We start from the raw sequence: 8946 nt of genomic DNA, 5'->3' as shown, positions 1-8946 counted from the left end.
TTATTTTTTTGTAAACATGAATGTTTAGAATTCTGTTTCATTTGTTACTGAGTTGACCAGATCCCATGCTCAAACTCACAGAAGCTTTTGATTAGTTTTTATGGAGGCTGTTCTATGCTCTAAGTGATCTCTGAGAGTCTGATTAAAGACCAGGATAAAACACTTCTGTATGCAATTATTTATATGCAATTAAAGTGGACTAACCATAGCTTAATAACTTGAAGCAGAAATGGGTTTTTCGCCACTAAGTGTGAAGAGTAACTGTTTTTCTATAAAGCTAAAAACTACAGCAAAACAAAAGTGTTAAATGGCATACAGCAAACATAATATCTGCTCTGCCTGCTTTGTCAACACAAAGACCAATGGATACATGCTGGAACATAAGAGATTCCAAAGAAATACAAGGAAGAATTTCTTCCCTCTTCAAGTGAGGGAGCACTGGAAGGGGCTACTCAGATGAGTTGTGGAGTCTCCTTCTCTGGGTACATTCAAAAACCATTTGGATGAGTTCCTGTGTGACCTACTCTAGGTGATCCTGCTCTGGCAGGGGGGGTTGCACTGGATGAGCTTTCAAAGTCCCTTCCAACTCTTAATATTCTGTGATTCTGTGATCCTCAGTAGTTATATCTTACTGGTTCCCTGTTACAGGTAAAAAATGACAAGTGGAAATGTTGGAATTTATGATTAGAAATGTGAGAATGCCCTTTTCTGACTGTAATACAGTTTCTCATACGTGTGATGGTATCTGTGGCAGTCAAGCATTGGATTATAGTAACTGCTTTATCCTGCCTCTGATGGTTGCTCGTAGCAAAGGCTAATGAAAGATTATAAGAAATATGTTTAAATTGTTTTTCCCTAATAGTCCTTCAGGCTTCTCAAATGAAGGGATTCCTTGAGCCAGATGTTGCTTCTGAGCCATCATGTTTAATAAACACCAATAGTGCCTTCCTGTCAGCAATTAGCTTATTCACATGCATGAGATGCACATTGTGGGAAGAGCTTTTTCAATTGTCTAAAGTGCATGTGGCTGTGCTTTCTTAGGGGCTCACTGTAACTCCTCCTATCCTGAGTGACTTTTGTGTAATTATTCCTCTTGGTTTCAAGGGAACTGTGCCTGAGTCGAAATGTCTCATTTAATGCAGTATTGCAGAATGAAGTGTGAAGCAAAGCTACAAATTCTGCCCTGAGTCTGAGGTGCTGAGCAGAGGTACTGAGCAGTGCTTAGCTATGTGATTTCTACTCCTTACACACTATCAGTTTTTGGTGTAAAGACTCCCTCCTATCATATATTTTTGTATGATTGCTATCCATTCTTTCTCTCTCTTCTGATGATGTCATTAAATTGGGAGGGCAAGCTACAGAGCATATATTCTTTATGCAGCAAGTGGATATTTTCCTTAACTCAAGCTTGAAATATGGCTGCATTATGACATGCTACGACTGTCTGACAATGGTCCTCTGTTTGTTTGGCCACTCTTAGTGAAGCAACAATTATTCTCATGTTACAGAGCGAAACAAACCTACTCTCCTAAAGTAGAACCATCTCTATGTCAGAACTGTCATTCTCAAATGCTTCAATGGGCAGCATACTACCTTATTGACAACATGTACAGTGAAAAGAATTCTGTCATAGTTTATTCATGGGCTTTTAAACCCCTAGTCATCTACAGACTAGCCCTTGGGAAAAACACTTAAAGATCACTTTAAAGGTAGGTATGTACTCATTTTCAGTGCCTGTTAGTTATGAGAATCTCTAGCAAATGGCCTAATGTAGCTCTAGCATTTACATACCTTCAGAAACCTTGTCCCAAACAATTTATCCAAGGTCACAGATAAAGCCTGTGTCTGACTAGAGAAATGAACTGAGCTCTTTTAAGCCCCAAAGCAAAATTCTAGCGTGTTTTATTGAGGTGTACTAATACTATGACTGCTTTTTTCTGCTGATTTAACTTTTAAAGGTGAGATGAAAATCCATGACTGATGCTTCTCTTTTCAAAGTTTACATTTTTCAGGAGTTTGTGCTCGCTTTTACGAAGGTAGGACTCTTTTAAAAGTACTTTCCCAGTATTTCATGTGTTTGTATTGGCATGGAGTCACTCTATGACCTTCAGCTGTGACAGTCAATTCAAGCAATAGCAGGACAACACTGGACGTAAGCAAAATCTATTCTTGTATCAGATGGTGCAAATGAATATTGGAAACATTTGTTATCTGGAAGAGAAGAGCTACCATAGTGAAAACATTCATGTATGCATGATGTTCACTACCACAGAAAACAAGATTACCAATGTGATTATGTTTTGGCAATGTCATTGTGTTCTGAAATGTTTTTCTGCTTTTTATTAATGTGTCTGAAAAAGGGGTAAGTGATTTCTGGCAGTGTGCACTTCAGAGGTGAACACAAGCTTAGGTTCACATCCTGACACAATCCCTGAACATATTGTATCTGCCTCTGTTCAGACAATGCCATCTTTTGGCTATACATTAAGCTTTTACATCAGGCTTAGCCATTAGGTATGTTTATACAGCTTCCACCACAGGCACAAATTTGTGGATCAGAATGACATTCTATTTCTGCCACTGAGCTCCTATGGTTTTGTGGTATTAGTAAGTGAGCAGTTCAGTCTTCATTTTTCCCTGGTGTCGAGTCTGAACACCTTCAGTCTTATTAGTGTCTGGAAGTTTGAATTCCTATGGCACTTGTGATTCCTGTGGCACTTATTTCACTACTTAAAGTTGGTGCCTCTGCTATGATTCTCTTGATGTAATGTCTTTTAAAAGATAGCGAAGATGGAGTATTACCACACGTAAAACAAGACTATATTAGAAACAATGCATCATACAGAGGTCTGGAAACTGTTTCTATAGGTCACTGAATTAGAAAAGTAAATCAGTTTAAACCCAAAGAGACCCACCTGCAGGATTCATCTTGTTTGTCACTTGTTCTCTGAAAGTCACAAGAAAAAGGATAGAATATGGTTTTGTGTCCTTACAAAAGAGAGGGTGGTGCACCAGTGTTCTTAGGATGCATTCTCTTTTTATTTGTTTTAAATTCTGTAGAGTTTATTCATACAGATTTCAAACAAGACTCTATTTAAAGCCTGGTATTTCTTTCTGTTCCTCCAAACCTAACAGACAGAGAGCATAATATGCCAATGTTTTCATTGAGTCAAATCCTGAGTAAGGGCTGCAGAACTTCATCACTTGCAGCCCTTAAATCAAGACTATGTATCTCTCTAAGAGGTATGCAGTTACTCAAACAGATGTTATGTGCTTGATGGAGAGATTACTTGGTGAGGTTTTACAGTCTGTCAGGCAGTTCTGACTAGATAATCATAATGTTCCCTTAAAATCCTAAAATATATGAATCTATAGATACAGGAATTTTTCTGGAAGAAGCTGGTTAGTATTTCTCTCTTTCATCTATTCTTAGTTTTCAGGCACTCTGAAGGTGAAAAAAGAAATTGAAAATATCTTGCTTTCCTATACAGAAAATGAGAAAGAAAAGGAATGGTTGAAAGAATTTGTCTGCTGCAGTACTTTTTTTCCTGGAAGTTAAAGTTATGGCAGAAGGCCTCATTAAAAATACTTCCAATTCCAAACTGCCAGGGCTCCTAAGCATAAGAGAGCTGACCTTGTACCTCTCTTTTCTGTATATGTTACACATTACCCAGTGACTCCTAGGATAAATAGTACCTTCTTTGCAGCCAGCTATGCTAATGCCTTTAGAAGTTTCTGGAGCTCATCTGTATGTTTTAAATACTGCCATCTATTCCTTCACTGTATTTTATGCTTTAGGCATGAATGTGGCATTTCTCCAGAGAGAGGAAAATCTTTTCTTCATATAAGAAAACATGGTTAGTTTTGAGATGCACAGTTGGATTGGTTTTCTTCCTCTTTGCCATTGCATTTGAAAAAGTATATTGTCATTGGAATGTGTTAACCTGTAGCTAGAGACCAAAACCAGGTTTTTGATATCAAAGTAAGGATTAGGGGTGATAATTTTGTAATAGAGGGGTATTTTATCAATGCTGTTAGCTTTTTTTCCTTTATGGTAACCTTTTGTCATGTCTCCTGCTCATCTTAAAAGTAAGCTGCCTTCTATTGTGAGTGTAGCTGTAGGAATGTGATTACAGAAAATACAGGCAGTAGTTACCCAATGGCTTTAATCAAAACAAAAAGTCCTGCAATTTATTTCACTAGACCCACCTTCATTCTCCTCTCCCCCAAAGAACAAAAAATCTACATGCAGAGCTATTGGTCTGGGTCACACAGGGAAATGTAAGAAGTGCCTTCTTCCTTTTATATCTCTGATAACAGGACCAAGGACAATGGGACACCCTGTGTAGACATCTGGTTTCATTGAAGGCACTGCCAGGCTCCCGTGAGGAGCAGCACAGAACAACATCCTGGTGCAGGAATCGCAGAGAGCTGGTGCTGCTTCCTTTGGCAGAGATAAGAGGAGAAAGTGCAGGCAGGAAGACTTCAGTGCAGCACTTCAGCAGTTGTAGCAGAACAATCAAAGGTTTTATAGCTGTCTCTGTATCATCCTGCAGGAGCTCACTTGAGGGCAAATTCTCAGACAGTTCACATTGTCTTGGCTTTGGATGTGAAGGATATCGTACAAGCAGTCCGGCTGATAACCCTGTGGGTGCAGGCTCCTGCAGTGCAATAATCCACAGGCTGCCAGCACTCTGGGTGACCCAAGCAAATGCCACTTCTTTGCAAAAGAACCTCCCACTAGACTGTGAGAAATAAAGGACAAGACTTTGTATTTATGACCAGGGTGATCCACTTCCACACTGCAGCCACAGGGCGCCCAAAGGGAGCACGATGCAGCAGTCCTTTCTCCCCAGGGTCTCAGCTCTGTCATTGCCAGAGCATTAAAACACAGGATTACCTGGCAACCTAAATCTGCCTAGCAACCATTTACATATTGGCCCAAGATAATGCCAACCAACCACTAATAGAATGCTATAGATATGTCTATATGGGTGACATCATTTTGTCCTACTGCAGTTGAGAGGGTAATCATCCCTTATCCTTTTCCCAGAGGCCAGTAGAAACTAACTTGACCTACCCCAGAGAGATGGCAAGAGATATGCACTGGGGAATAGACTAGCCAATTCTGATGACAAATTCCAGTCTTAATTTAAGACCACATCAAATTCTGCTGTCTGTCCACAGACTCTCATACTGCAGGAAAGGCAACAGGACAATGTCTGCACTGATCTGTTTGGTACCTGCCCAGGCTGTCCTCACCGGGGTACTGGGCAGGCAAGAAGCAGCCATATCTCAGGCCTGACAATTGTTTCAGAGTATCCCAGGTGTCCCTGTCATTGTATACCAGATATAACACCCACCAGCACACCACCTCACACAAAACCTCTTTTTGGCTTTTCTGGCAAGGTCTTTCTAGTGCTTGTCCTGCCACCTGCTTGTCTGTACTATGCAAATATCATGATATAGGCTCTTGCTGTTCTCCACCACTCATACTGATGGTTTGGGAGCAATGTGTTGCAACTCTTTGTGGCTACTGATGCTCAGAAAGGGCAACAGAGCACTGGAGATTTCCCTGAGACACAAAGAAGGATGGATAAGAAGGAAGGAAGGATGTGTAGCATGGTACCAGAAATGTGACTTGTATGTTTTCAGAGACACTTGATTGGAGTACTGAAACACAAGTCATTCTTTTGTATTCCACACTGAAGTATGTTGATGTTGTTTTGGTCACCTCAGATGGTTTTATTACTAGCAACTGGTAGTGTGTCCTAATTTCAGGGCTTCAAAGGCCATCTTCATGTTCCTGTTTAGTATGAACTCCAGAGCAGGAGTATGACCTCATTAGCACAAATATTTAAAAGGTGTATTTCAAGGAGTTAGGGTGGCCCTTTTTTTCTGTTGTTTCAGGTGACAGGACTAGAGGAAATGGAAAGAAGCTGGAAAACAAAAAGTTCCACCTAAACATAAGGAAAAACTACTCTTTCTGTAAGTATGAGGGAGCACTGGCACAGGCTGCCCAGGGAGAGTGTGGAGGCTCCTCTGGAGGTTTTCAACACCTATCTGGACGTGCTCCTGAGTGATCTGATCTAGGTGGACCTTCTTTATCAGGGAGGTTGGACTAGATGATCTCTAGAGGTCCCTTCCAACCCCTACCATTCTATGATACCTACTTCATGGCTACCATTCCAATCCAGAAGTGGGTGGATGTTGCACTTCTTAGGTATACAAGCAAAAGCCATACATTCATGGTACAGCAGCTCAATAGCAAGTAGCTGTGTTCATTAATTTTAGAAAGGTTGAAGTGGACAATATACATCTGGTGGTTTAGGATGCCCAGGACATCATGCAACATTCAGAAAAGGCATCCACAACTGAGCTATAGCCATTAATGCAGTCATTTTTCCAGATACTATCTATAGGAGGAGTCCCCTGTATATTAGAATCTCTAGGACTTGACTGATGATAATTTGTTGTGCACTTTGCACAAGGCTTCAGAGGAAAAGATGCAACAGAGCATAAAGCCTCTTCTGTAATTTGATAAAGGAATGAGTACGAGTGGCAATGCACTCTAAATGGCAGAGTGACTCATTATCCTGCACAAATGCTTATCATCTCCCTTTTCACTTGGAGACAAACATGGCAAAACAGATACATTACTGGAAAACCAGAACAGGGAAGTGTCCAGGAGAAAGTTCTTGTAGATGACTGTGTAAATGCCAAAACAAATAACCAACATGTAAAGGATATTACCCCCTCCTCATTGTAGTTCATTCTCATTGGTAAACACAAAACCCACACAATTCTCTGCATATGTTGCTGGAAAATATCATGGCTAAGAAGTCGAGCTTTAACACTGCAAATAGTTTAAATATTACAAACCAGATGACTTTTAATAACTCCTAGACTTGAGATATGCATTGAAAATGTGATCCATATGTTCATAGCCATATATTTTGGAAAATACATATTCATAGTTGATGAAACTCGTATAATTTCCTTTGCAGGATTTCAATTCCATAGCAAGTAATGAAAAGGGAAAAAGCTTCTGAGATCATAGTCCATTTTCTGTCATTTCCTACTAGCATAAAACTTACTTTTTAATTTGGCTTCTTGTACTCTCAATTAGCAAGAATATGCCATTTGTCTAGACAACAGAGTAGCTGAGTGTCTGGCAGAGCCTTTCTGGCTTTATTAGGGTGGACTAAGTAAGCATACGACTATTTGTTGTAAATTCTTTTCTAGCATGTAATATTTTAGCATGCCATCAAAATTCTTAAGTTGGATTGCAATTAATTAACCCTCTGTTCTTGACCTTGATCCACCTTCACAGCTGGTTTTTAGTAGTTATAATGTGAAGTCAAGGTTCTTGTTTCTTTCCCTTCCTGTGATTTTATTTCTTCCCCCACTATAACTTCTGCTGTATGTTAAGTTTCAGTATTGGCAGAGGGGGAAAAGAAATGTCAGAAGGTATTTTTGCAGAAGTTTCATGATTATAGTGTATGTTGGATCATGAGCATGGGAGAAACCAGAAAGGATGGTCTGAATTCTCACAAAGCCTAGCTAGAGCAGGAGGAGTTCCTGCCCACTTCTTATTGGTGTCAGGAAGCATACTCCAGCTTTAAAGGGGGGAAAAAAACCCAATAAAACAAGAATTTATTTAAATGGCACAATGCAAATGCTAACACTAGTATTCACCAGTCTTTTCACACAAGTGATCAGATCTCCTGCACTTCTTCAGTCATTATTTTTTAAAGTTATTGCTTCCCAGCTGAGACATATTAGCTGACACTTTTGCAATTTGTCAGTAAAACAATTGCCATCCACTTTCACTTTATAGCTCCCTGATATTACAAAGACATAGAAAATCAGTTTTTAATAATTAATATTTATTTGATGTAGGCAGTACAAACTGAAAATTCCTGATGGCTTGAAGTACACGCTAATGAACTTGCAAGATGTTCTTGCAGTTTGCAGTTCTGATGTGAATGTAAACCACAGCATTAAAAAGAGTTGGGCTTGGTTCTCTCATATCTATGTCATGTAAGAGATATTTAATAACTTTCCCTCTTCCTCCAGATTTCCCAATACAAAAAGTATCTCAGATTCAGGACAGTAGAAGAAAACTTTCTCAAGAATTACATTTTTATATGTTTAAATGGATATTTGAATAGTAAAAAGGCCCTTTCCTCTTTTCTACACTTTTATCCTACTTATTTCAGAAATGGCCACCTTTGACAAAGAATAAGCTTGTTCCCCAGCAAAGTTGGTGGTTCACATGGTAAGAAACAGAGAGTCTTAGCAGGAGAGGTATTCGTGTTCAGTCTGTTATGGTCACAAAATAATGTCAGATATCAGATTCAGACTTTGCTCTCCCATGCTCTTACAATCATAGCATGTAAATGCATAAAGCACCACTGAAGCTTGGTACTGCTGAGACTTTACTAAAGCAATAATTTCTGCTTTATATTATTTTAAACAAAAGAAGACTTTCTTTTTTGCATCCTTTGTAAAATAGAAAAGCAAACCCAAGTCTGCACAGTGCCTCTGTTGCTCAGATCACATGATAAGGAGATAATCTGAAATACAGTCAGCAACCAGCACTGTTTCTCAAGTACTGAAAGTTCCTAGGCAGTATGTTTGATGAAAAACACATTGCATGTTTGTTTATCCCCTATGCCTATTTAAACTGTGAGTTACAAACCTCTCTTTTACAAACATAATAACAAACTCTATAGCTGGTTTACATCCTTCAGTCACTGTGATGACATTTCATTAGTTAATCCTTTTTGGAGCTGATTTTTAGCAAAATGGAAGCAAATTCAGTGTATTAAGTTTAACCTGATCATGTAATACCCTTCCTGAAAGTCTACCACTATGGTTCTTCCTGCCTTATGTTATTGCTTTCTGGTGACAGATAGGCTGCTGCAAATACTTCCACCATAA

This window comes from Colius striatus, chromosome 5 (assembly GCF_028858725.1).
Source record: "Colius striatus isolate bColStr4 chromosome 5, bColStr4.1.hap1, whole genome shotgun sequence".
Lineage (NCBI taxonomy): Eukaryota > Metazoa > Chordata > Aves > Coliiformes > Coliidae > Colius > Colius striatus.
Note: the sequence above shows the minus strand (reverse complement) of the source record.